The sequence below is a fragment of the Hyla sarda genome, chromosome 2, assembly GCF_029499605.1.
Source record: "Hyla sarda isolate aHylSar1 chromosome 2, aHylSar1.hap1, whole genome shotgun sequence".
In the NCBI taxonomy this organism is placed as follows: Eukaryota; Metazoa; Chordata; class Amphibia; order Anura; family Hylidae; genus Hyla; species Hyla sarda.
This window is the reverse complement of record NC_079190.1, coordinates 119164481-119190460: the sequence shown is the minus strand read 5'-3', so window position 1 is coordinate 119190460 and position 25980 is coordinate 119164481.

Here is a 25980-nt window from a genome sequence, read left to right as displayed (position 1 = left end):
GCACTCACCCTTAGTATCCCGGCCTTCCGGCTAGGATCGGGGAATTTTTATAGATCCGGTCGGATGTCCGGGCAGTATTACACACTGTGCACATCCACTTATTTATTTATTTATTAATTTTTTTTGTCACTGTGTCCACTTTTTGTGTTCGTTTGTTCACTAGGATTTGGTAGGGTGCGGTAGCCCTTCTGGGTGTCCCTCCTGCCGGTCTAGGGGAGGTGTGTGTGGCCATTAGGTTCCTCACCTCCCTGCTATACCCCGTGGCATCCTGTTTCGGCAGGATGCCAAACCGGTTTTACTGGTTCCTTGGTGACAACCTGGATAATGCCTAGTTGTTTGCCGGGAACACTTTCGGTCCCTGAGTAGCTTCGGCGAAAGGGGACATCGTACCTGGAACCTCGCAGGTGCCTTTTGGCCCGGAGGCGAAGGGTTTGGTTTGTTGGGGGGCCTCTCTCCTTTCGGAGAAGGGCTTGCGATAGACCGCATCCTTGTGCACGTTTTTTTGTGTGAACGCTTGCACTTTTTACTTGCACTTGGGTGATTTGAGAGCACGTACCTCGGCTCTCAATAAAAAAAACATTGTCTGTCTGTTGCCGTAGTCATGTTTGTGCTAGCATGTTCATACATGGCCAAGTTAGTTGGCTCAGCCATTGGTATTTACATTCTTCTACTTTTGGGGATAGTGTCGTCACATCACGGGGTTTACTGTTATACATTCAAGGGCATCAGGGACTCGATTATTAATGACTACACGGATGTGAAGTTGCCCTCTTGCATGTTATATTTACTAGATATACTACCTGTTGTGCTATGTATTGAACCTTCTATATTTGTGGAAAGAGATTGTCCAGCACTGTAAGCACGATGCAAGGATGGTTTATTATAAAATCACACAGCAAACAGCAACAGGGATCATGAAGTGACGTGTTTCAGTGACCTTAGTCGCCTTAGTCAGCCAATGTTTAAAAAGGGGACCCCAGGAATTATAGGCCTGTTAGTTTAATCTCCGTTGTGTGTAAATTATTTGAGGGTTTTCTAAGGGATGCTATTTTGGAGTATCTTGATAAAAATAAATGTATGACCCCATATCAGCATGGCTTTATGAAGGATCGGTCGTGTCAAACTAACCTGATCAGCTTTTATGAGGAGGTGAGCTCCAGACTGGACCAGGGGGAATTGCTGGATGTCGTATATCTGGATTTTTCCAAAGCATTTGATACGGTGCCACATAAAAGGTTGGTGCATAAAATGAGAAGGATTGGGCTGGGGGAGAATGTGTGTAAGTGAGTAAGTAACTGGCTCAGTGATAGGAAACAGAGGGTGGTTATTAACCCCTTAAGGACCAGGCCAATTTTCACTGTAGGACCAAAGCGTTTTTTGCACATCTGACCACTGTCACTTTAAGCATTAATAACTCTGGAATGCTTTTACCTTTCATTCTAATTCCGAGATTGTTTTTTTCGTGACATATTCTACTTTATGTTAGTGGTAAAATTTTGTCGATACTTGCATCATTTCTTGGTGAAAAATTCAAAAATTTGATGAAAAAATAGAACATTTTGCATTTTTCTAACTTTGAAGCTCTCTGCTTGTAAGCAAAATAGACATTCCAAATAAATTATATTTTGATTCACAAATACAATATGTCTACTTTATGTTTGCATCATAAAGTTGACATGTTTTTACTTTTGGAAGACATCAGAGGGCTTCACAGTATAGCAGCAATTTTCCAAATTTTTCACAAAATTTTCTAAATCAGAATTTTTCATGGACTAGTTCAGGTTTGAAGTGGATTTGAAGGGTCTTCCTTTTAGAAATACCCCACAAATGACCCCATTAAACTGCACCCCTCAAAGTATTCAAAATGACATTCAGTAAGTGTGTTAACCCTTTAGGTTCTTGTAGACCCAGTTTTTGAATTTTTACAAGAGGTAAAAGGAGACAAATCCTCTCAAAATGTGTAATCCAATTTCTCTCGAGTAAGGAAATACCTCATATGTGTATGTAAAGTGTTCGGCGGGCGCTGTAGAGGGCTCAGAAGGGAAGGAGTGACAATGGGATTTTGGAGAGTGAGTTTTTCTGAAATGGTTTTTGGGGGGCATGTCACATTTAGGAAGCCCCTATGGTGCCAGAACAGCAGAAAAAACCCCACATGGCATACCATTTTGGAAACTACACCCCTTAAGGCACGTAACAAGGGGTCCAGTGAGCCTAAACACCCCACCGGTGTTTGATGAGTTTTCGTTAAAGTCGGATGTGTAAATGAAGAAAAAATGATTTTTTTCTCATTTTATAAAGGGTAATGGGAGAAAATGCCCCCCAAAATTTGTAACCCCATCTCTTCTGAGTATGGAAACTAGGGATCGACCGATTATCGGTTTGGCCACGACCGCACACCCCCCCCCCCCCGACCCGCCGCACCGCGTCGCACCCAACACCGCACTGCCCCGGCCCCATTGCCTCCCCCAACCCCGGTTTTATAATTCCCTGTTCCCGGGGCCCGGGGTCCACGCTACTTCTGGCTCCTGCTGCGTCCTGCGTTGTGCTGTAAGCAATGACGAGTGACGTGACGCGACGTCACCATCAGTGCGCACAGTGACTGCTCAGGAGGACGCCACCGGAGCCAGATGTAGAGTGGACCCCGGGCCCCGGGAACAGGTAATTATAAAACCAGGGATGAGGGAGGCAATGGGGCCTGTGCGGAGTGCGGCGCGGTGGGGGGGGGGGGGTGGGAATGGCATTGGCGGTGGGGGGAGGTGGTGGGGGTTTGGGCATTGGCGTGGGCGGGGGGCAATCGCGGTGGTGGTGATAGGACTCAGGACCTCCGGACAGGCAGGGGGAGAGTAGCGGGTGGCGGCGGCGATCTATGGCACGGAAAAAGCCACTGCAGTTCATTGATTTAAATCGCCCGCTTTAAATCGATGATTTGCAGCGGTGTCGAGGGGGGTAAATAGCCAATAACTTATACCGGAATATCGGTATAAGTTATCGGCTATCGGCCCTAACCTCCACCGATTATCGGTATCGGCCCTAATAAAACGATATCGGTCGATCCCTAATGGAAACAACCCATGTTAGGACGTAAAATGCTCTGCGGGCAAACTACAATGCTCAGAAGAGAAGGAGTCACATTTGGCTTTTTGAGAGCAAATTTTGCTGAAAGGGTTTTTGGGGGGCATGTCGCATTTAGGAAGCCCCTATGGTGCCAGAACAGCAAAATGAAACACATGGCATACTATTTTGGAAACTGCACCCCTCAAGGAACGTAACAAGGGGTACAGTGAGCCTTAACACTTCACAGGTATTTCATGACTTTTTGTTAAAGTTGGATGTGTAAATGAAGAAAAAAAAAATTCATTAAAATGCTGGTTTTTCCCCAAATTTAACATTTTTACAAGGGGTAATAGGAGAAAATGACCCCAAAAATTTGTAACCCCATTTCTTCTGAGTATGGAAATACCCCATGTGTGGACATCAAGTGCTCTGCTGGTGAACTACAATGCTCAGAAGAGGAGGAGCGCCATTGAGCTTTTGGAAAGGGAATTTGTTTGGAATGGAAGTCAGGGGCCATGTGCGTTTACATAGCTCCCCGTGGTGCCAGAACAGTGGACCCCCCACATGTGACCCCATTTTGGAAACTACACCCCTCACAGAATTAAGGGGTGCAGTGAGTATTTATACCCCACTGGCATTTGACAGATCTTTGGAACAGTGGGCTGAGCAAATGCAAAATTAAATTTTTCATTTTCACGGACCACTGTTCCAGAAAACTGTCAGACACCTGTGGGGCGTAAATGCTCACTGTATCCCTTATTAAATTACGTGAGGGGTGTAGTTTCCAAAATAGGGTCACATGTGGGAGGGGTCCATTGTTCTGGCACTATGGGGGCTTTGTAAACACGCGTGGCCTTCAATTCCGGACAAATTTTCTCTGCAAAATCCCAATGGCGCTCCTTCTCTTCTGAGCATTGTAGTTCGCCCTCAAAGCACTTTACATCCACATATGGGGTATTTATACACTCAGAAGAAATGGTGTTACAAATTGTGGTTTATTTTTTTCCTATTTTCCCTTGTGAAAATGAAAAATTTAGGGTAACACCAGCATTTTAGTGAAATTTTTTTTTTTTTTTTTCCCATCCAAATATAATGAAAATTCGTCAAACACCTGTGGGGTATTAAGGCTCACTATACCCCTTGTTACATTCCGTGAGGGGTGCAGTTTCCAAAATGGGGTCACATGTGGGTATTTATTTTTTGCGTTTATGCCAGAACCGCTGTAAAATCAGCCATCCCTGTGCAAATCACCAATTTAGGCCTCAAATGTACATGGTGCGCTCTCACTCCTGAGCCTTGTTGTGTGCCCGCAGAGCATTTTACGCCCACATATGGGGTATTTCCGTACTCAGGAGAAATTGTGTTAGAAATTTTGGGGGTCTTTTTTTCCTTTTACCTCTTGTGAAAATAAAAAGTAAAGGGCAACACCAGCCTGTTAGTGTAAAAAAAATTTTGAACTGAGAGAGCGCCATGCACATTTGAGGACTAAATTAGGGATTGCATAGGGGTAGACATAGGGGTATTCCATGCCAGTGATTCCCAAACAGGGTGCCTCCAGCTGTTGCTAAACTCCCAGCATGCCTTGACAGTCAGTGGCTGTCCGGAAATGCTGGGAGTTGTTGTTTTGCAACAGCTGGAGGCTCCGTTTAGGAAACACTGCTGAACAATACATTTTTCATTTTTATTGGGGGGGAGAGTGTAAGGGGGTGTATATGTTGTGTTTTACCCTTTATTATGTGTTAGTGTAGTGTAGTGTTTTTAGGGTACATTCGCACTGGCGGGTTACAGTGAGCTTACCGCTAGGAGTTTGCGCTGCGGCAAAAAATTTGCGGCAGCTCATACTTGAAGCAGGAAACTCACTGTAAACCCGTCCATGTGAATGTACCCTGCACATTCACATGGGGGGCAAACCTCTAGCTGTTTCAAAACTACAACTCCCAGCATGCACTGACAGACCGTGCACGCTGGGAGTTGTACTTTTGCAACAGCTGGAGGCACACTGGTTGGAAAACCTTCAGTTAGGTTTTGTTACCTAACTCAGTATTTTCCAACCAGTGTGCCTCCAGCTTTTGCAAAACTACAACTACCAGCATGTACTGATCGTTGAAGTGCATGCTGGGAGATGTAGTTATGCAACAGCAAGAGGTACGCAACTACAACTCCCAGCATGCTGAGACAGCTGTTTGCTGTTTGGGCATACTGGGTTTTGCAGTTTTGTAACATCTGGAGGTCTACAGTTTAGAGACCACTGCACAGTGATTTCCAAACTGTGGACCTCCAGATGTTGCAAAACTACAAATGCCAGCATGCCCAGACAGCAAACTGCTATGTGGGCATGCTGGGAGTTGTAGTTTTGCAAGATCTAGAGGGTCACAGTTCACAGCACAGTGATCTCCAAACTGTGACCCTCCAGCTGTTGCAAAACTACAAATCCCAGCATGACAGCTGTCTGGGCATGCTGGGAGTTGTAGTTTTGCAACATCTGGAGGGCAACAGTGTAGATACCACTGTATAGTGGTCTCAAACTGCAGTCCCCTAGATATTGCTAAGCAACTTACCGGCTTCCGTCAGATCCAGGGAGCCGTCCTCTTCTGCCACACGACATGCAGCCTGCGCTGATCTCCGACACCGATCGTCGCCTGCAGCCTCGCCCGCAGGGTAAGTGGATCTTCGGCGCCAGTCCCCTTCGTTTCCCCGTTCTGCCCCGCCTATTGTGGGTGGGCAGAACGGGGAAGACGAAAGTTAATCCCCCTGCCCATAGGCGTGCGCACAGGGTGTGCCGGGTGTGCCCAGGCACACCCTAATCACCGCGGCCGCGGAGCAAAAGGGGCAGCTGCCCCGGGCCCTGTAATTCCTGGGGGCCCAAAAGCAGCTCGCCCCTTTTGCCCCATGGGCCCTGATAAAGCTGATAAAGGCTGGCGGGCCAGGCGTCAGGGGCCCGGACAAAATGTTAGTGGGAGGGGGCCCGGTTTTGCGCCGCACGCTACCTTTTTATGTTCGCCGCCGCCCCCGTCACTCATACCCAGGCAGCCAGTACCGCAATAGTTGTCTGGGAGATGGTCATGTGACGTGATGTGCGACGTCACGGGCGGCATCATAGAGAGGAGCAGAGCAGAGAGAGTCTCCCGCTCCTCTCAGTCCCCACACGGCCGCTTCCAGGATCCAGGCCGCAGCAGGGGACCCACCGCCGGATGTGTGAGTATGTATAATGTGTGTGTGTGTGTGTGGTGTGTGTATGTGTATGGGGGTATTTATTATATAGTGTGTGTGTGTGGGGGGGGGGGATTTATTATATAGTGTGTGTGTGGGGGGTGGGGGGGATTTATTATATAGTGTGAGGGGGAATTTATTATATAATGTGAGGAGGGATTTATTATATAATGTGAGAAAGGAGGAAATTATACATGTGAGGGGAGGATATTGATTATTATAATCCTCCCCTCACATATATGTAACATCTCTCCCTCACATGTATAATCTGATAATCCCCTCACATGTATAATCTGATAACCCCCTCCTCACATTGATTATCCCCTCACATATAATCTGATTATGATATTATATATGTGAAGGGATAATCAATGTGAGGAGGGGGTTATCAGATTATACATGTGAGGGGATTATCAGATTATACATGTGAGGGAGAGATGTTACATATATGTGAGGGGAGGATTATAATAATCAATATCCTCCCCTCACATGTATAATCTGATAATCCCCTCCCCCTGTACGTATCCTGAACTGATCCTGAGTTATATCCTGTAAATCTTTTATTAGAAAAATATAAATCATAACAAAACATAAACCAGCACAACTTTGCCATAACGGAAAACAACAACATGAAATAACATAAACCCAAACTTTACATTTGAATAAAAGAACAAAAATCCTGCCTAACCGGCCAGCCCAGCTTTCCTACTAGAACTAGAAATATTATAATTACACCTTTCATAGCCAAACAACACACTCATAAGAAACATAAATATAGCACTATTTCGCTTTAACTCAAAACACCCAAACTCAGGAAAAATCATACATAGAAAACACAACAAGCACTCACACTGCACACCATGTTTTTTTTTTTTTTTTTAAATAATAATAATAATAATAATAACACTATACCACACTCACACATGCACACATATATATCAATATATTAACTACATTTAACCAAGAAACAAAATAAATAAATAAATAAATAAATTAAATTCAACTCAAAATACCCAAACTCGGGAAAATATCACAGAAAACACAATACACACATGCTTACACACATCTTTACTACATACTACATATATAAACCAAAGAAAATAAATCCACAACGGGATACTAAAGAAACATTACTACAAAAATAAAACTGGTTCGACTGCCATGTCTATCTCTACTAAAATACTATATACTTAAAAAATTAAAAAATAAATTAAATTTTTTTTTTTTTTTTTTTTTTTTTTATAATAATATAACATACATTATACATACTATATACATAACTGACTATATACACTACTATGTACAATACTATACACAAACTATATACACCTATAAACAGAAAACACACCTACAAATATAAAAGAACACTCTACACTAAACTGACCCTTCACCCACACCACCCAACCTCCTGTACATGGGTCAGAGTTTTTTCCATACAGTTCATAGTCCTCAATGTCCAGTCCACTGACCCATGCCAGGGCCACCAAAAGAAAAGACCACCACCACCCACAAATATACCCTCCCAACCTAGAACTCCTCCCAACCAACTTAACCATAACCAGCTTTAACATACATAAGCAAACAATAAAACCCACTTTAGGCCCAAGTTCGGTGCCTGTAAGCCCTTCATAACCATAGCATCTGAAAACAAAACAAAAAGCTAGGGTGCACATGCATTAGCCCACCACCAGGAAGAAGGATGGCAATCCTGATACATACAAAATGTATATTCTTTCCCTAACTGCACCCTACCTCTCACCCTACCATTATCCCTAAAAATAAACTGACCCTACTATCACCCTAACCCTGTCCCTATATCACTGTCCCTAACAAAAACAAGGGTACTCTACCCAAGAGGTCTAGTACCTAGGGCACATCAAAAGAAAACCCTCTCCATAGGAGAGAAGCCCTACTGGTACCAAGACTGCCATACTCCAAAGACCTGATCTTCCCGAGGTCACCGGTGATATTCCTACAGACCTCCACCTCGGAGAGGACTTTGCGCTGTGTAGACACTAAACACCGTGCATTCCACGTGTAGTATCTAACCACTAAGCTGACTAAAAACAAAGTGCCCCGATCTCGGCCACCCAGGATCCTGAATGCCCCATAAGCCCACTCTGGATAGGTAAGGCCGGCAAGTTGACTCCAGCCGATGGAAGCACCCACCCGGTTGTAGACCCTTATATTAAAGGGACAATGAAGCAGGAAATGGTCCATGCTTTCCAGCATGTCCCCGCACTCTTCTCGGGGACATCCCCGGTCATCAGATCTCCTACACTTCAAATTGTCCCTCACATATAGCTTCCCCTGAAAGCAGCGCCAGGCCAAGTCCCAAAACTTCTGGGGGATCCTTTTCATATTTAAGAGATACAACCCCACCCTCAGATCCCGACCTGGGCAGTCCCTGAGCGCCAGAGGCTTCTGGAAGTGGGTCAACAGAACCCGTTTGTTAAGGAACTGCCTTGACTGGGTCCTGATCTCCCACACTCCCAGACCCCACCGACGTATCGCCTTCAGAGTCGGGGTAGCGTAAGCCGGAAGATGCCCATGGGGCGTACGGAGGTCCTTCACTTGCCCTCCTGTCTCCCATTCCTGGAAGAAAGGCCGAAACCATTCCCTGCAGGAGAGTACCCACGGAGGAGCCCTCTCTGACCAGAGGTTTGAGATGTTGGCTTTCAAGAAGGTGTTTGTTAAGAACACCACAGGGTTTACCATAGATAAACCCCCTAGTCTCCTCGTGCGGTACGTAACCTCTCTCTTGACTAGGTTCATCCTGTTCCCCCATAACAGTTGGAAAAACAGGCTGTAGATCCTAGTGTAGTAAGCATCTGGCAAGATACATACACTGCCCAGATAGATAAACAAGGGGAGCAGGTACGATTTGATCAGGTGTACCCTTTCCCTGAGGGTCATAGACCAACCCTTCCACTGATCCACCCTATGAGTGGCATCCTGTAGCTTACTGTCCCAGTTTTTGGTGGGATAATCATCCTGGCCGAATGTGATGCCCAGAATTTTTGCTGAGTCTTGGGGCCCTGGGAGGGTGTCCGGGAGATCAAAAGTGGGATCTCCCCCTCCCAGCCAGAGACTTTCACACTTATCCCGGTTGATCTTAGACCCGGATGCCTCCGAGTAGCGTTCCACCTCCGACATCACCACATCGACCTCCTCTCTCGAAGACACGAAAATGGTGACATCATCAGCGTACGCCACCACTCTCTGGGCAACATCCAGCTCCGCCAGACTCATCCCGACTCCCGCCAACGGCCCACAATCTACCCTCCGGACGAAGGGATCAATTGCGAACACGTATAAAAGCGGGCTCAAAGGACAACCCTGACGGACTCCAGACCCCACCTCAAAAGAGCGGCCAGACCACCCGTTCACCAGTGGGAAACTCTCTGCCCCTGCATATAAGGTCTTAAGCCAATTAATAAAAGCACACGGTAAGCCATATCTCAGGAGGACGGACCAGAGGTACTCGTGGTTCACCCGATCAAATGCTTTGGCCTGATCCAGGGACAGCAAGTACCCCTTCCAGAGACCTGCACTACTCCGCTCCACTGCCTCCCGGACACCGAGAACAGCACTTAAGGTGCTTCGGCCTGGAACAGAGCAGTGCTGGGCCCCCGAAAGGAGCCGGGGAGCAAACTTCACCAGCCGATTAAACAGTATCTTGGCCAGAAGCTTCCTGTCCGTATTGAGAAGAGCTATGGGCCTCCAATTCTCAATATGGCTGGGATCTTTACCCTTTGAAAGAAGAATCAGGGCTGACCTCCTCATTGACTTCGGCAGAGTGCCCGAGGAGAGACACTCATTGAATACCTCAGTCAAGAGGGGAGCTAAAGACTCCTTAAAGGTCTTGTACCACTCGGATGTTAAGCCATCCGGACCTGGTGACTTCTTGGGGGCAAGCCCCTCAATCGCCAGTCTCACTTCCTCTTCCCTGATTTCTTCTGCCAAAACATCAAGAGAGGGGTCTACCCCTGGCTCAGGAAAGGTTTCAGCCAGGAAAGCCGACATCCCGTCTCGATCTAGATCCTTCCTTCCCAAGAGATGCGAGTAGAAGGATCTGACGACCTCCAAGATCCCTGATCTGGACCGATTCAGAGATCCTGTACTATCAATCAGTCCTGAAATGACTTTACTACTCACTGACATCTTACAGTTTCTGTAAGGGTCGGGCGAGCGGTACTTCCCGAAATCCCTCTCAAAAACCAAAGATGCGTGCCTATCGTACTGACACCTCATCAGCAAGGACTTCACTCTGGAGATATCCTCCCGGCTACCTCCAGTCGAGACGAGAAGCTCGAGTTTCCTCCTCAGTCCCTGATACAGGCGATACCTATTCAGGGACCTGAGGCTCGAGAGCTGGCGGAAGAACCCCGCAACCCGCTTCTTGAACATCTCCCACCACTCTGACTTACTACTACATAGGCCCAGTAAAGGTACCTGACTCTGAAGAAAATCCTCAAAGGACTGTCTTATCTCCGCTTCCTCCAGGAGGGACGAATTCAGCTTCCAATAACCTTTACCCATCCGAGGGGTCTCTGAAACATTCAAGGAAAACAAAATCATACAGTGATCGGAGAACTCCACCTCAACCACGGACACTGCAGAAGAGACAGCTTCCTCCTTCAAATAAAACCTGTCTATTCTAGGCCTGCAGCTACCTCGATGATAGGTGAAACCCGCGTGGCCTGAGGGGCTCCGGATGTGGGCATCCTCTAGGCGAGCTTCCCTAACTATACTATTGAGGGCTATGCTATCATAAGCCAACCGATCATTGGAGCCTCTCCTATCTTGGGATCTCGTGACAGTATTGAAATCCCCTCCAAAGATCACCTGTCGGCTTGTAAAAAGAAAGGGCTTAATCCTCATAAAGAGATCTTTTCGTCCCCACTTGGTTTGTGGGGCGTAGATGTTAATAAGCCGGAGCTCTTGCCCCTTCATGAGGACATCTAAGATCAGGCACCTCCCCATTTCTAACTCAATAACCCGTCTGCATTCAACAGGAGCGGTAAAAAGGACCGCCACCCCACTATACGGCTCAGCCGCAAGAGACCAGTGGGAGGGGCCACGCCTCCACTCTCTCCTGGCTTTTACCAGAGAGGCTAGATCTGACAACCTGGTCTCCTGCAGATACAAAATATCGGCTTCAACACGGCCGAGAAAATCAAAGGCTGCGAATCTAGCCGTATCAGACTTTATACTGGCACAGTTAATAGATGCCAGCGTCAATGGGGTGAGTGCCGCCATCATGGGTGATTGAGATAGATGGCCCTAACCCCCTCATTTTTGTTTCTTCTTTACCCCCTCATCCCCAGATGAGGAGGCTTCCTTCTCTTTGGACCGTTTTTTAGACTCTGACTGGTCCATTTTAGAATCCCCATCTCCGCCTGGCTCCGATTTGGCCCCATCCCCTGAGGAAATTGCCCCATCAGGACAGGGCCCAGTTCCCCCTGGAGGCTCCCCCACTTCAGGCACCCCATCCCTGACCCCCCCCTCCAAGGAGGGGGAGGAGATGTCTTCAAGGACAGAGAACCGGTTAGACAGATCAATCAGAGGGGGGGCAGGTAAGCTTCCGCTTGGGACCTGGTCTGCAGCACGGGGACTAGAGGGCTCCGACCTCTTCTTTCTCCCTTTACTGCCCTTCTTTTTTGGCCGCTCTTCACCCTCCTCATCCACACTTTCACAGTGGGAGGAATCGGAAAGATTGGCCTTGCTGCCCTCTTCTTTACAGATTCTCCCCATTTCCTCATCCAGCACATTCTCCCCCAGGGTCTCAGCAGTTTCAGGACTAACCTCTGGAGCAGGGTCAGAAGCTACCCCTGCCACATGGGAACTCTCCAGTTCCCTGCTCCTTCTCCGATTAGCCTCCCGCCTCAGCTTGGCGGGACTTTTCCTCTTCACTGACCCTGTTGCACCTTCACCCGCACTCGTGCCCTCCCCAGCTGAGGCAACATTACTGCTCTCCCCAGCCAAGGTGACCGTCGCACGGGCAAAGGCGCTAGGACAACGGCTGAAAGGGTGTCCTAAGACACCACACAGATGACACCTGATCTGCCTACAGGATGCGGCAAGATGACCTACCCCACCGCACAGTGCACAGACCTGCACGGTACAGGCTGCGCTAAAGTGGGTGGGGCTGCCGCACCTGTGACAGACCTTGGGCTGCCCCTGGTAGAAAACTTGGATTCTGTCTCTCCCAAGGAAAGCAGCTGATGGGATGTGGGCAACAGTGCTCCCCGAACGCTTCAGTTTGACGGAAAACGTCCAGGCCCCAGACCAGATCCCATGTTCGTCATAGTTTTTTTTTGGCATGTCCGTCACATCCCCATATCGGCTAAGCCAGGTCATAATGTCATAGCAAGATAGTGACTCGTTACGTGTCAAAACGGTCACTTTCTTGGCCAGATTCTGACGGGATATCGCCTTTACGGCGAAATCCCGCCAGCCGGGCTCGCTTTTCACCACCTCATAATTCGACCAGAAAAGTTCCAAACCCTCTGGCCGAACAAAGCTAATGTCAAACTCGGAAGTACCATAGGGGTGGATCAGGGCAAAGATGTCACTTGCCCTGAATTCCATCCGGAGGAGGAGCTCAACCACCTTACCCCGAGGCGGACACGCATCTTCGCCCCTCCACACTAAACGGACCACATTCCTACGGCCACTTTCCTGCCCGGATGTCGGGAGGGACCAGACCACCTCCCCATTTTGTTCTCGGAAGGCGCCTAAGCCATGTCTTTCTATCCAAAAAGACAGGTCAACCTCACCCCTCCCCTCTACATGGATTGACCTGTCTCCTCTACGTAGAGCCTCCAGGAGGCGCTGTTGCAAGTGACCCCCAGAGCCAGACGGAGATGGGGATCCCCCTGATCCCCCGGCAGTGACGCTGGCATAGCTTCTGGGAGAAGCAGTCACTACCGGGGGGGCAGTCGAACCAGGAACTGACCCAGAGGCCAAACCTGGACCCTTACTCTTAACAGAATCATCAGCCATAACACCTCTCTCTGCCATTCCACTACCACTCCTTACCTGTATTTCACTAGCACCCCTCTCTTGCACTCCTCTTGCACCCCTCTCTTGCACTCCTCTTGTACCCCTCTCTGCACACTACTTGCACCCCTATCTTGCACTCCGCTTGCACCCCCCTCATCCACACTGCTACTACAACTCCTCCCATGCACACCACCATAACTCACATTCTGCACATTACCATTTTTATTCACATTTTTCCTTTCACTTTCACTCTTGCGTTCACTCTCCCTTGGAGTGTTACAGACTGGGCTGGCTGGGTCTTTTGCTTCATGTTTAAGGGTTGCCGGTTTCAGGATTTGTGCTGCATAGTTCTTTCTTCCTGTGTCTTGGGGTGCAGACACAGGCTCCGCCTCTGACATGGGTGGCCACGCCCCCTCGCAAAAAGACTGTCCCTCCGGACTAACTCCCGCTACAGCTGATGTGCAGGGAACCTCCCCCTTTATAGTGGAGTGCCCCCTGGCGCCAGAACCAGTACCAACCACGCCATCTAGGGGACCGCCCCCTGAACCAACAAGGTCCGGCACCCGGACACTCCCCCCCCTCACAGGAGAGTGCCCTGCAGTGCCAGGACCTGTACCGCCCACTTTAACCAGGGGACCGCCCCCCGAACGGGTGAATCTGCCGCCATTTTCCGGTGCCTGGACACCCTCCCCCCTCACAGGAGGGTGCCCTTTTTTTTCTATAGCACCCGCGGCGATTTTGGGTGCACTACTGTATCCCCCATGCTGGCCCCGCTCCACTACAGAAACGGGGTCTGGCAGATTGGGGGACCCAGCACCCTGAACCGACTTTTCAGCCGACCCAGACTGCTGGAAGGGAGAAAAGACAAACTTAACTCCTTGTGTCTTCTTCCTCTTCTTGCCCTTTCCTTTCTTCTTCTTTCCCTTCTCCTCTGGGCCCAAATCATCCCCAAAGGAAAAGTTTTCCAGACGGGTGGGGGACTCCTGCATAACAATTGCCCGCAGGAGACCCCCATCTGCCAAGCCGCTGCCATCACTGCAGTCACTGCCGTCATCATCATCATCATCATCCTCACTGGAGGGAGGTAAGGCCACCTGAGCCGGGTTTACATAGTCCTCACTGAGGGTAAGTGGGGGGTCTGGGGTAACAGTGGTGGTGGTACACACAGGTCCAGTATCCATATCCCCCTCACTCACATCCCCCTCCTCACCTCCCTCCATCCCTTCCTCCTCACTCTGGCAGTCATCTTGGTTACTCACTTGTCCTGAGACCTTCATGCTGGAGAAACGATCCTTGTTCACAAGTTTCTCGCTGAGTATACCACCTCCCTCCACAATGTCCGATCTCAGCCTCACAATCTCATCCACCTGTTTCTTCAGAGCTCTCACCTTGGTGGAAAATGCTGCCCTCTTGGTCTTTGCTGCATTGTTTGCTTGGTAACTTGCAAACTTCAGCTCCTCTCTGAGGCCTCTTAGTTGTTTGCCGAGCTGTTCATATTGAGCCATCTTGGCCTGGATTCTGGACCCAAAGCTGGCCAGGGATTCTCTGGGCCCCTTTACCCCCCATTGCTGGGGTTCTGAGGAAACAGATGCCTTTCCACTCCGCTGCCTGGATGAGCTTCTGCTGGAAGCTTTGCAGCTCCCAGCTGAGGTCGGGGGAGGGGGCCCCACATGGCTGTGGACCCTGGTGGATCTCCTCACCCCATCCTGACTACTGGCTGTTGCATTTTCCTTTGCACACCCCGCCAGCCGAGAACGGGGAGTGCAAGATGAAGCCCCAGCTTCCCGGGGCTCCATAGCAGGAAAACCTACCCAGGTGTCTGCCACACACCTGGGGAGGGGTGGAAGAAAATCACTGCTTCTCTGGGAAACTCTGGAGCTCAGCAGAACACACCCTCTCTCCAGAGCTGTACTCACTATTCTGCTGGTGAGGTCACTGTGTACATACATAACATTACTTATCCTGTACTGATCCTGAGTTATATCCTGTATTATACTCCAGAGCTGTACTCACTATTCTGCTGGTGAGGTCACTGTGTACATACATTACATTACTTATCCTGTACTGATCCTGAGTTATATCCTGTATTATTCTCCAGAGCTGTACTCACTATTCTGCTGGTGAGGTCACTGTGTACATACATTACATTACTTATCCTGTACTGATCCTGGTTATATCCTGTATTATACTCCAGAGCTGAATTCACTATTCTGCTGGTGAGGTCACTGTGTATATACATTACTTATCCTGTACTGATCCTGAGTTATATCCTGTAGATCTTTTATTAAAATTTCAAACATAACAATAAAAAAATTACAAAACATAAACATATCATATCCGACAGAACATAATCAATATAACGATCATAAAACCATCACCATAGCATAAAATACAACACCGGTCCACCCCACACTCATTCCTGCACACAAACAAATATATACAATATTTACAAAAGACAGATTCCTATAATACCCATAATACCCATACCATACTAATAAACTATATACACTAATACTAAATGTGAATTTCCTGGCCCAGTTGCAATACCAAAAACCCAATACCAGTAATATACCAAAAAGAATAACAACAACAACAATAATAATATATACAAAATAATAAAAACCAACACAAACAAAATAACACCACATTTTTTTTTTTTTTTTTTTTTTGGGCCCTGAGCTGGTCCCGCATCCCATGCCCCCAGTACATGTTACCAGACGTCCATGAACCAGTCCAGGATTTTCTGTATATATAAAAGTCCCATACAAACCCCCTCCCCCCTTTTTAACCCACCACCCAACCTAAACTAAACCCAAACCCCAGGTGGCATCACACAATATATACAATATATACATTACATAAAATATACACAGACTAACAATATATACAATACATAAGTATACAAATAGACTACAACAATAAATACAATAACAAATACATATAACAATATAAGCCAAACAACAAACCCCTAAAGCTCAAGTTCAGCGCCTGCAAGCCCTATATTACCATAAACCAACTGCTCAAAACAAAAAGACTAATGTGCCAGCATTAGCCCACCACCAGGGGGAGACAACAGGCTAAGGCACTTTAAAGGCAGAGCCCCTCCATAGACGAGAGGCCCTGCCAGCACCCAGCCTCTCGTACTCCAGAGAACGCACCTTCACCAGGTCACTGAGAATGTTCCTAACCACCACATCCACAGGGAGGATTTTACGCTGCGTCGACACTAAACACCGTGCGTTCCACGTGTAGTTCCTGACCACTGAGCTGACTAGGAATAAAGTGCACTGGTCCCAGCCTCCAAGGTTTCTGAATGCCCCATAGGCCCATTCCGCATAGGAGAGACTGGCCAGCCGAGGCCAACCAATGGAAGCGCCCACCCTGGTGTAAACCTCTGTGTTAAAGGGACAATGAAGCAGAAAATGCTCCATGCTTTCCAGCATGCCTCCACACTCTTCGCGGGGACATCCCCGGTCATCAGAGCTCCTGCACTTCAGATTGTCCCTCACACACAGTTTCCCATGGAAGCAGCGCCAAGTCAAGTCCCAAAACTTCAAGGGGATCCTGATAGAATTCAAAAGCTCTAAACCCACCTCCAGATCCCGACTTGGGCAGTCCTTGAGCGCCAATGGCCTCTGGAAATGAGAAGACAGGACCCTCTTGTCAAGGAATTTCCTCGACAGAGTCCTAATCTCCCCCATCCCCAGACCCCACCGACGAATAACCTTCAGAACCGGGGTAGCGTAAGCCGGGAGATGCCCGTGTGGTGTGCGAAGATCCTTCACTTGCCCTCCTGTCTCCCATTCCTGGAAGAAAGGCCGAAACCATCCCCTACAGGAGGATACCCACGGAGGAGCCCTCTCTGACCAGAGGTTTGCTATATTGGTCTTAAGAAAGGTATTCACTAGGAACACCACAGGGTTGACCATACACAACCCCCCTAGTCTCCTTGTACGGTAAGTAACCTCCCTCTTCACTAGGTTCAGTCTATTCCCCCATAACATCTGGAAGAACACACTGTAGGCCCGGGTCCAGAGAGGTTCTGGCAACATACATACACTGCCCAGATATATCAACAAAGGGAGCAGGAATGTTTTGATCAGGTTAACCCTTTCCCGGAGGGTCAAAGACCAACCCTTCCACTGATCCACCTTCTGAGCGGCGATCTTAAGCCTGCTGTCCCAGTTTTGTTTGGGGTAATCCCCTTGGCCAAATTCAATGCCGAGAACTTTTGCAGATTCCTGGGGCTCTGGAAGGGCGTCCGGGAGATCAAAACTAGGATCTCCCCCTCCCAGCCAGAGACTCTCACACTTATCCTGGTTGATCTTGGACCCGGATGCCTCCGAGTAGCGGTCCACCTCTGACATCACCCATCTGACCTCCTCTTGTGAGGAGACAAACACAGTGACATCATCAGCATATGCTACCGCCCTCAGAGCCGAATCCGGCACCGCCAGGTCCATTCTCACCCCCGCCAACGGTCCACAATCAATCCTCCTAAGGAAAGGATCAATTGCAAACACGTACAGCAAAGGGCTTAAAGGACAACCCTGACGGACACCAGACCCAACCTCAAAGGAGCGACCAATCCAACCATTCACAAGCGGGAAACTCTCTGCCCCTGCATACAAGGTCTTAAGCCAATCAACAAACCCCCCCGGCAGGCCATATCTCAGAAGAACAGACCAGAGGTACTCATGGTTAACCCGATCAAACGCTTTTGCCTGATCCAAGGACAGCAAGTACCCCTTCCAGTGGCCAGCCCTACCCTGCTCCACAGCCTCCCGGACACCGAGCACAGCACTAAATGTACTGCGGCCCGGAACAGAGCAATGCTGAGCCCCCGAAAGGAGCCGGGGTGCAAACTCCACCAGCCGGTTAAACAGCACTTTTGCCAGAATCTTTCTGTCCGCATTGAGAAGAGCTATGGGACGCCAATTCTCAATGTGGGACGGGTCTTTACCCTTTGACAAGATGATCAGCGCTGACCTCCTCATTGTCTTTGGCAGAGTGCCCGAGGATAGACACTCATTAAAAACCGCAGTCAAGAGGGGAACCAAAGTGTCCTTAAAGGTTTTGTAGAACTCAGATGTTAAGCCATCCGGACCGGGTGACTTCTTGAGGGCAAGCCCATCAATCGCCATCCTGACTTCCTCTTCCCGGATCATCTCTGTCAAAACGTCAAGAGAGGGGTCTACTCCTGGTTCAGGGATGGTTTCAGCCAAGAAAGCTGATACCTTATCTCGATCTAGATCCTTCCTTCCCAAGAGGTGCGAGTAGAAGGATCTGACGACCTCCAGGATCCCTGATCTGGACCTTTTCAAGGATCCAGTACTATCAATCAGTCCTGAGACTATTTTACTATTCACTGACATCTTGCAGTTTCTGTAAGGGTCGGGCGAGCGGTACTTCCCGTAATCCCTCTCAAAAACCAAAGATGCGTGTCTGTCGTACTGGCACTTCATCAGCAAGGACTTCACTCTGGAGATATCCTCTCGGCTACCTCCAGTCGAGACAAGGTTCTCAAGTTTCTTCCTCAGGCCCTGGTACAAACGGTACCTATTTAGGCTTCTGAGGCCCGAGAGCTGGCGGAAGAATCTCGCAACCCTTTCCTTGAAGATCTCCCACCACTCTGACTTACTGCTACAAAGGCCCAGCAATGGTACCTGGCTCTGAAGAAAATCCTCAAAGGAATGTCTTATCTCCGCTTCTTCCAAGAGAGACGAATTCAGCTTCCAATAGCCTCTGCCCATCCGGGGGGTCTCTGTGACATTCAGAGAAAACAAAATTAAACAGTGATCGGAGAACTCCACCTCAACAACAGATACTGCTGAAGAGACGGCTTCCTCCTTCAAATAAAACCTGTCTATCCTAGACCTACAACTACCCCTATGATAGGTGAATCCCGCGTGGCCTGGGGTGTACCGGATGTGGACATCCACCAGGCGAGCCTCACTTGCTATGCTATTAAGGGCGACGCTATCATAAGTCAGCTTGTCTCTGGAACCTCCCCTATCTTGGGGCCTCGTGACAGCATTGAAGTCCCCTCCAAAGACCACCTGCCGACTTGTAAAAAGATAGGGCTTGATCCTCATAAAGAGACACTTCCGGTCCCACTTAGACTGTGGGCCGTAGATGTTAATAAGGCGAAGTTCTTGTCCCTTCATGAGGACATCTAAGATCAGGCACCTCCCCATTTCTAACTCGATAACCCGTCGGCATTCTACCGCTGAAGTAAAAAGGACCGCCACTCCGCTATACGGCTCGGCCCCAAGAGACCAGTAGGAGGGCCCATTCCTCCACTCTCTTTTAGCCTTGTAGATAGATGACATATCTGTTAGCCTGGTCTCCTGCAAAAATAAAATATCAGCATTAATATGGGCAAAAAAATCATAGGCCGCAAATCGAGCTGTATCTGACTTAATGCTGGCAACATTAATGGATGCCAGAGTCAACGGAGAGGGTGCCGCCATCGAGGGTGATTGAGTTAGACAGCTTTCTTTTTCCCACCATCCTTCCCATCCACCCCACCACCCTCCTCATCAGATGATGGTTTACCCCTTTTTAGTGAGATGGATGTGTCCATTTTCCCATTATATACATTTTCCTCATCCCCTGACTCTGGGCCAGTCTCCCCCCCTGAAGACAAAGATTCCCCAGGGAGAGAGGACTCAGCGTCTCCTGTGAGCCCCACCGCAACATCCGGAACCTCCCCCCCCGCCTCCTCCCCTTCCGAAGAGGAAATGTCGCGGAGGGCTCGGAACCGGTTGGAGAGACCAATCAGAGGGAGATCAGTTGTACCTTCCTTTGGCATCTGGCGGGTGGGAGAAGATATTACATCTCCTCTTTTTTTATTCCTCCGAGTACCCCGCTTTGTTTCTGCCCATCCCCCACTGTCCTCATCCGCGCTCTCACCATGTGAGGACAGTGAGGAGACGGCATCCCCCTCTTTGTGGATCCTCCCAATCTCCTCATCCAGTTCACTATCCCCCAGGGCCTCAGCAGTAAGACTGGCCGCAGGGACAGGATCAGGAGTCACCCCAGTTGGTTGATGCTCCTGTGAGTCCTGAATCTCCCTATCCCTTTGGCGCTTCTTGAGACGCCTCAGTTGGGCAGGCGTCTTCTGCTTACTTTTCTTCCCTGGCCCCTGCACCCCTTCATCCCCGACGGCCATCGCCCCAGCAGAATCCACTTCAAGGCTTACTCCCACCGGGGCAACAACCGCGTTGACAAAGGAACGAGGGCAGCGACTGAATGGGTGACCTAAGTCACCACACAGGTGACACCTAATCTCCGCACAAGATGCAGCGAGATGACCTATTTCCCCACACAGAGTGCACTTCTGCACAGTGCAATTGGCACTAAAATGTGTGGGGTCACCACATCTGTGACAGAGCTTCGGCTGACCCTGGTAGAAGATCTGGATACGATCTCTTCCGAGGAAGGTTGCAGATGGTGTATGGGTAACTGTGTTTCCTGAACGCCTCAGTTTGACCATAAACGTCCAGGCCCCTGACCAGATGCCATATTCATCCCTGTTCTTTTTTGGGACCTCCACCACCTCTCCATACCGACCTAGCCACGTCATGATGTCAATACAAGAGAGTGATTCGTTACGGGTTAAAACGGTCACTTTCTTGACATTATTTTGGCGAGACACCGCCTGAATGGCAAAGTCTCGCCAGCCGGGTTCGTTCTTTATCAGCTCATAATTCGACCAGAAGAGCTCAAGCCCCTCCGGCCGAACAAAGCTGATATCAAACTCAGGGGTACCATAAGGATGTATTAAGGCGTAGATGTCAGCTGCCTTAAAGCCCAACTTCAGCAGAAGCTCAACAACTTTAGATCTTGGAGGACATGTATCACTGCCTCTCCATCTCAGCCGGACCACATTCCTACGGAGACCACCTGGCCCGGCTGTAGGGAGGGACCACACATTATCCCCCCCTCTTTCCTCTCGGAAGGCTGAAAGACCATGTCTCTCTATCCAGAAGGATAGATCAACCTCCCTACCCTCTACATTGATCGATCTCTCCCCTCTCCTTAAGGCCCCCAGGAGACGCTGCTGCAAACTGCTCTCCCCAGAGCCAGAGGACGAGGAAGGTGCCCCCCTCCCCCCAGCGGTGACATTTGCGTAGCTGCGTACCGGTGCTGCCACCGCTGGGGGTGCAACTGGACCAGGCCCTACATCCCCACCACTAATCTGCGCCCCTTCACCACCCTCCTCCACATAATCCATACCCAAACCATTGTCACATGTTTTAGCTAATGTGCCCCCCATACCTCCACCCGTGCTACAGCCCAAACCACCATTCAAAGCCCCAGACAGATTATTAACAGATACATTCACTCCTTCATTCACTTTTACATTAACTTTCTCACTCATACTGGCTGGACCGGTGTGTTCTGGTGCAGATTTTGTACCATCAGCATCACTGGGTACCAGAGCTGGAGCCACCACCACAGGACAGGTCACCGGTCCCTTATACAAGGACCGGGAAGCCTGCCTAGCCTGCTTATTAGCGGCCCCAGTCCTGTTTTTATTGGTACCCTCCGCCTCATCAGTACTGGAGTTTTCTGCTCCTGGGCGCCGCTGATCTGGATCAGCGGCGCAAATACAAAATAGGGGTTTAAGTCCAGTCTTTCTGGGAGGCGAAGACATCTTAGCCCCGGCAGCTCCTCCACGACGACACCGCTGCTCCAAAGGAACAGCAGTGCCAACGCTCAGAGCCACCGGAGCTCCCGCAGCCGACTCTGGCACAAAATCGCCCCCCCCTCCCGTTAGGTAGCAACCCAATGTGCCAGAGCCTTTACTGCCCATCGCTGGGCAAATATCACTGTCCGACCTCACAGCCGATACACTGTCTGCTCCACCACTGTTACTGCAAACAGCTATGGAGCTCACCGCCACACTAGACTCCATACTCTCCCCACTCTCCTGCACTGAGTCCACAGCAGAACTCAGGCTGGGCTGAGAAATGGGGTTCACACAGTGAGCTGACCCTGCGGCCAGTCCGGGGGGCTCAGGGAGGGGGGTATATACAAATGTTACCTGCTCCTGGAGCTTGGTCTTCTTTGACTTCTTCTTTTTCCTTCCCCCAGGTGCCTCCTCTGGTAACTCATGTCCAAACGTGAAGTCCTGGAGGCGACCTGGGGACTCCAGGAGCTGGATCCGGGCCATCAGCGTCCCTCCCTGGTGACTGGTGCTACTCTCATCCCCCGAACCGCCAGGGCCGCAGCCAGATGACATTGCCACTTGCCCTGCAGGGAGCCCACTGTATGGGGTGAGATGTTGCAGACCCCCGGGTGGATTTGGCTCAACATTATCGGCCTCCGCAACGTCTCCTTCCTCCTCCACCCGTGGCTGAAGCCCCCTCAGCTTTCTTTGCTTCTCCCTCTCCTTTTCTGCAAAGCGATCTTCATTCTGAAGCTTTTCTTTAAATGGCCCGCTGTTCTCCAAAATAAAAGTTTTCCTTTTCTTTAGATTGCTGATGCTGGTTTTAAGATGTTTAATCCTTTCTGACAGCTCAGCCTTCTGGTGTTTTGACGCAGTTTCCATTAAGGCTTTTGCCTCTTGTACCTCCTCCTGGAGCCTATACAAGCTGCTCCTTGCTTCTTTATATCCCTGAAGTATCTCTGCAACACGGGATCCATAGGTGGTTCCAGGCTCCTGGGCCCTGGGCATTGCCCAATCCTCCTCCACACCTCCATGGGCATTTGGCTTTGCTCCAGGAGGAGTATCACAGTCCATAGTACCTGTAGTACCTTTTGTTGGAGCAGCCTTGCGGCTACTCTTCGTCTCCATGGGCTCAGGAGGTGCTGGAGATATATCGCTGCATCTCCTGGCAGAGCGCCTTAACCCAGAGACCTCTGGTGCAGTTCCTGATGCTGGTCCCTCTGCAACTGGTCGCTGGCTCCCCCTGCCCCCCGCGGACCTACTTCGGGGGGCAGGTGTTGGGGTTCTCCGCTCCTCGCTCATACCAGGAAACGAACCCTCCTTCTGGGGAAAGGAAGGTCGCTCCTGGGAGAGAGGTGGATCACTCTCAAGGTCGAGCACACCAAACGCTCACAGGAAGCTCAAACAGGAAGATGCTCCCTCTAGTGGCCAGACTCCAGAGCTGTACTCACTATTCTGCTGGTGAGGTCACTGTGTACATACATTACATTACTTATCCTGTACTGATCCTGAGTTATATCCTGTATTATACTCCAGAGCTGCACTCACTATTCTGCTGGTGAGATCACTGTGTACATACATTACATTACTGATCCTGTACTGATCCCCAGTGTGTGTGGGATGGGGGTGAGGCACCGGGGGGCCCAAAAAAAATTGCTTGCCCAGGGTCCAATCAAAATTAAAGACGGCCCTGTCCATTATGCATACTGTACAGCAATCATACCTCCATTATACATACACTGTACAGCAATCATACATCCATTATACATACACTGTACAGCAATCATACCTCCATTATACATACACTGTACAGCAATCATACATCCATTATACATACACTGTACAACAATCATACCTCCATTATACATACACTGTACAGCAATAATACATCCATTATACATACACTGTACAGCAATCATACATCCATTATACATACACTGTACAACAATCATACCTCCATTATACATACACTGTGTCTGTGACTGTACAGCAATCATACATCCAATCCATTATTAATGGATTGGATGTATGATTGCTGTACAGTCACAGTGTATGTATAATGGAGGTATGATTGCTGTACAGTGTATGTATAATGGATGTATGATTGCTGTACAGTGTATGTATAATGGAGCCTCCAATCCAAAAAAAAAGCCTCCAATCCCAAAAAAAGTTTTAATAAAGTTTTTCATTTTGTTTGTATTGATATTTATATGAGTGTAGGTCTGTTTATGTATGTGTGCGTGCAAGCAAGAGTGTGTGTGTGTGTGTGTGTGTATATATATATATATATATAACACACACAAGCGTGCGCAGCTTGAGTTTGTGCTTTAGGGTGCACACCCTAATGCAATAGGCTGCGCACGCCTATGCCCCTGCCCCCGATCTGCTATTGGTGGTCGCGTCTAGACCACCAATAGCAGGGATAGGAGGAGTGGCACCCCTGCCACCTCACTCCTATCCCTTCAGGGGGATCGTGGGTGTCTTGGACATCTGCGATCCCCCTTATTTTCCGGGTCAATGTGTCACCATAGACCCATAATGACCCGGAATTGCGCAAATCGCAAGTGTGAATTCACTTGCGATTTGCGTCGATCTCTGACATGGGGGGGTCTGATGACCCCCCTGGGCATTTGTGCGGGGTGCCTGCTGATTGATATCAGCAGTCACCCCCGTCCGGCGCGCGGCGGGGACCGAAATTCCCACAGGTGTATAGGTACGCCCTTGGTCCTAAAGTACCAGGGAACAAAGGCGTACCTGTATGCCCTTGGTCCTTTATAGGTTCATGGTACTTATTCTGATTGGGTGAGGTTACTATTGGGGTAACACAGGGGTCAGTCTTGGGTCCAATTCTATTTAATATATTTATTAATGACCTTGTAGAGGGGGTGAATAGAGAAGTAGCAATCTTTGCAGATGATACTAAACTCTGTAAAGCAGTCAACACAATAGAGGACAGTGCACTATTACAAATGGATTTGCATAGGTTGGAAGTTTGGGCTGGGAGGTGGCAGATGAAGTTCAGCTGGGATTTTGTATTATTTGGGAGCACACTTGGGATGACTGACGTTGAAAAGGACTTGGGAATCTTAGTTAACAGTAAATGTAGCTGTAGTGACCAGTGTCGGGCAGCTGCTGCCAAGGCAAATAAAATCATGGGGTGCATCAATAGGGGCATAGATGCCCATGACAAGGAAATCATTCTATCGCTCTACAAATCACTAGTCAGACCACACATAGAATACTGTGTACAGTACTGGGCACCAGTGTACAAGAAAGATATAGTGGATCTGGAGAGGGTTCAAAGATGGACAACCAGAGTAATATGGGGAATGGGAGGACTACAGTACCCAGAAAGATTATCAGAATTAGGGTTATTTAGTTTAGAAAAAAGAAGGCTTAGGGGCTAACAACTATGTATAAATATATCAGGGGACCGTACAGAGATCTCTCCCATGATCTATTTATACCCAGGACTGTATCTATATCAAGGTGGCTTCCTCTACGTCTAGAGGAAAGAAGGTTTCTACACCAGTACAGATGGGGGGGGGGGGTTCTTTACTGTAAGAGCAGTGAGAATGTGGAGGTGGTCATGGTTAACTCGGTAAAAGAATTTAAAAGGGGTCTGGATGCATTTTTGGAGAATAATAACATTACAGGTTATGGATTCTAGATCTATAGGGACAGAACGTTGATCCAGGGATTTATTCTGCCATATTTGGAGTCGGGAAGGAATTTTTACCTCGAGTATGAGAGTTTTTTGCCTTACTCTGGATCAACTCAGTAGGGACTCATTAGGGATATAGGTTGAACTTGATGGACTATGGTCTTTTTTCAACCTTATGAACTATATTGCTATGTTACTATGATGCGCCTTTCCCAATGTCATATCATATAAGCCACTGTAGAGTGAGTATAGTAAAGTCTTCGTTCTGGCCCTGGCTCCACAGTGAGCCGACCTGTGAAAATCCTTATCAGCAGTTTCACTTGTTAAATGGACAGTGACCAAATATCTATTCTTCTGAGTTTCACAG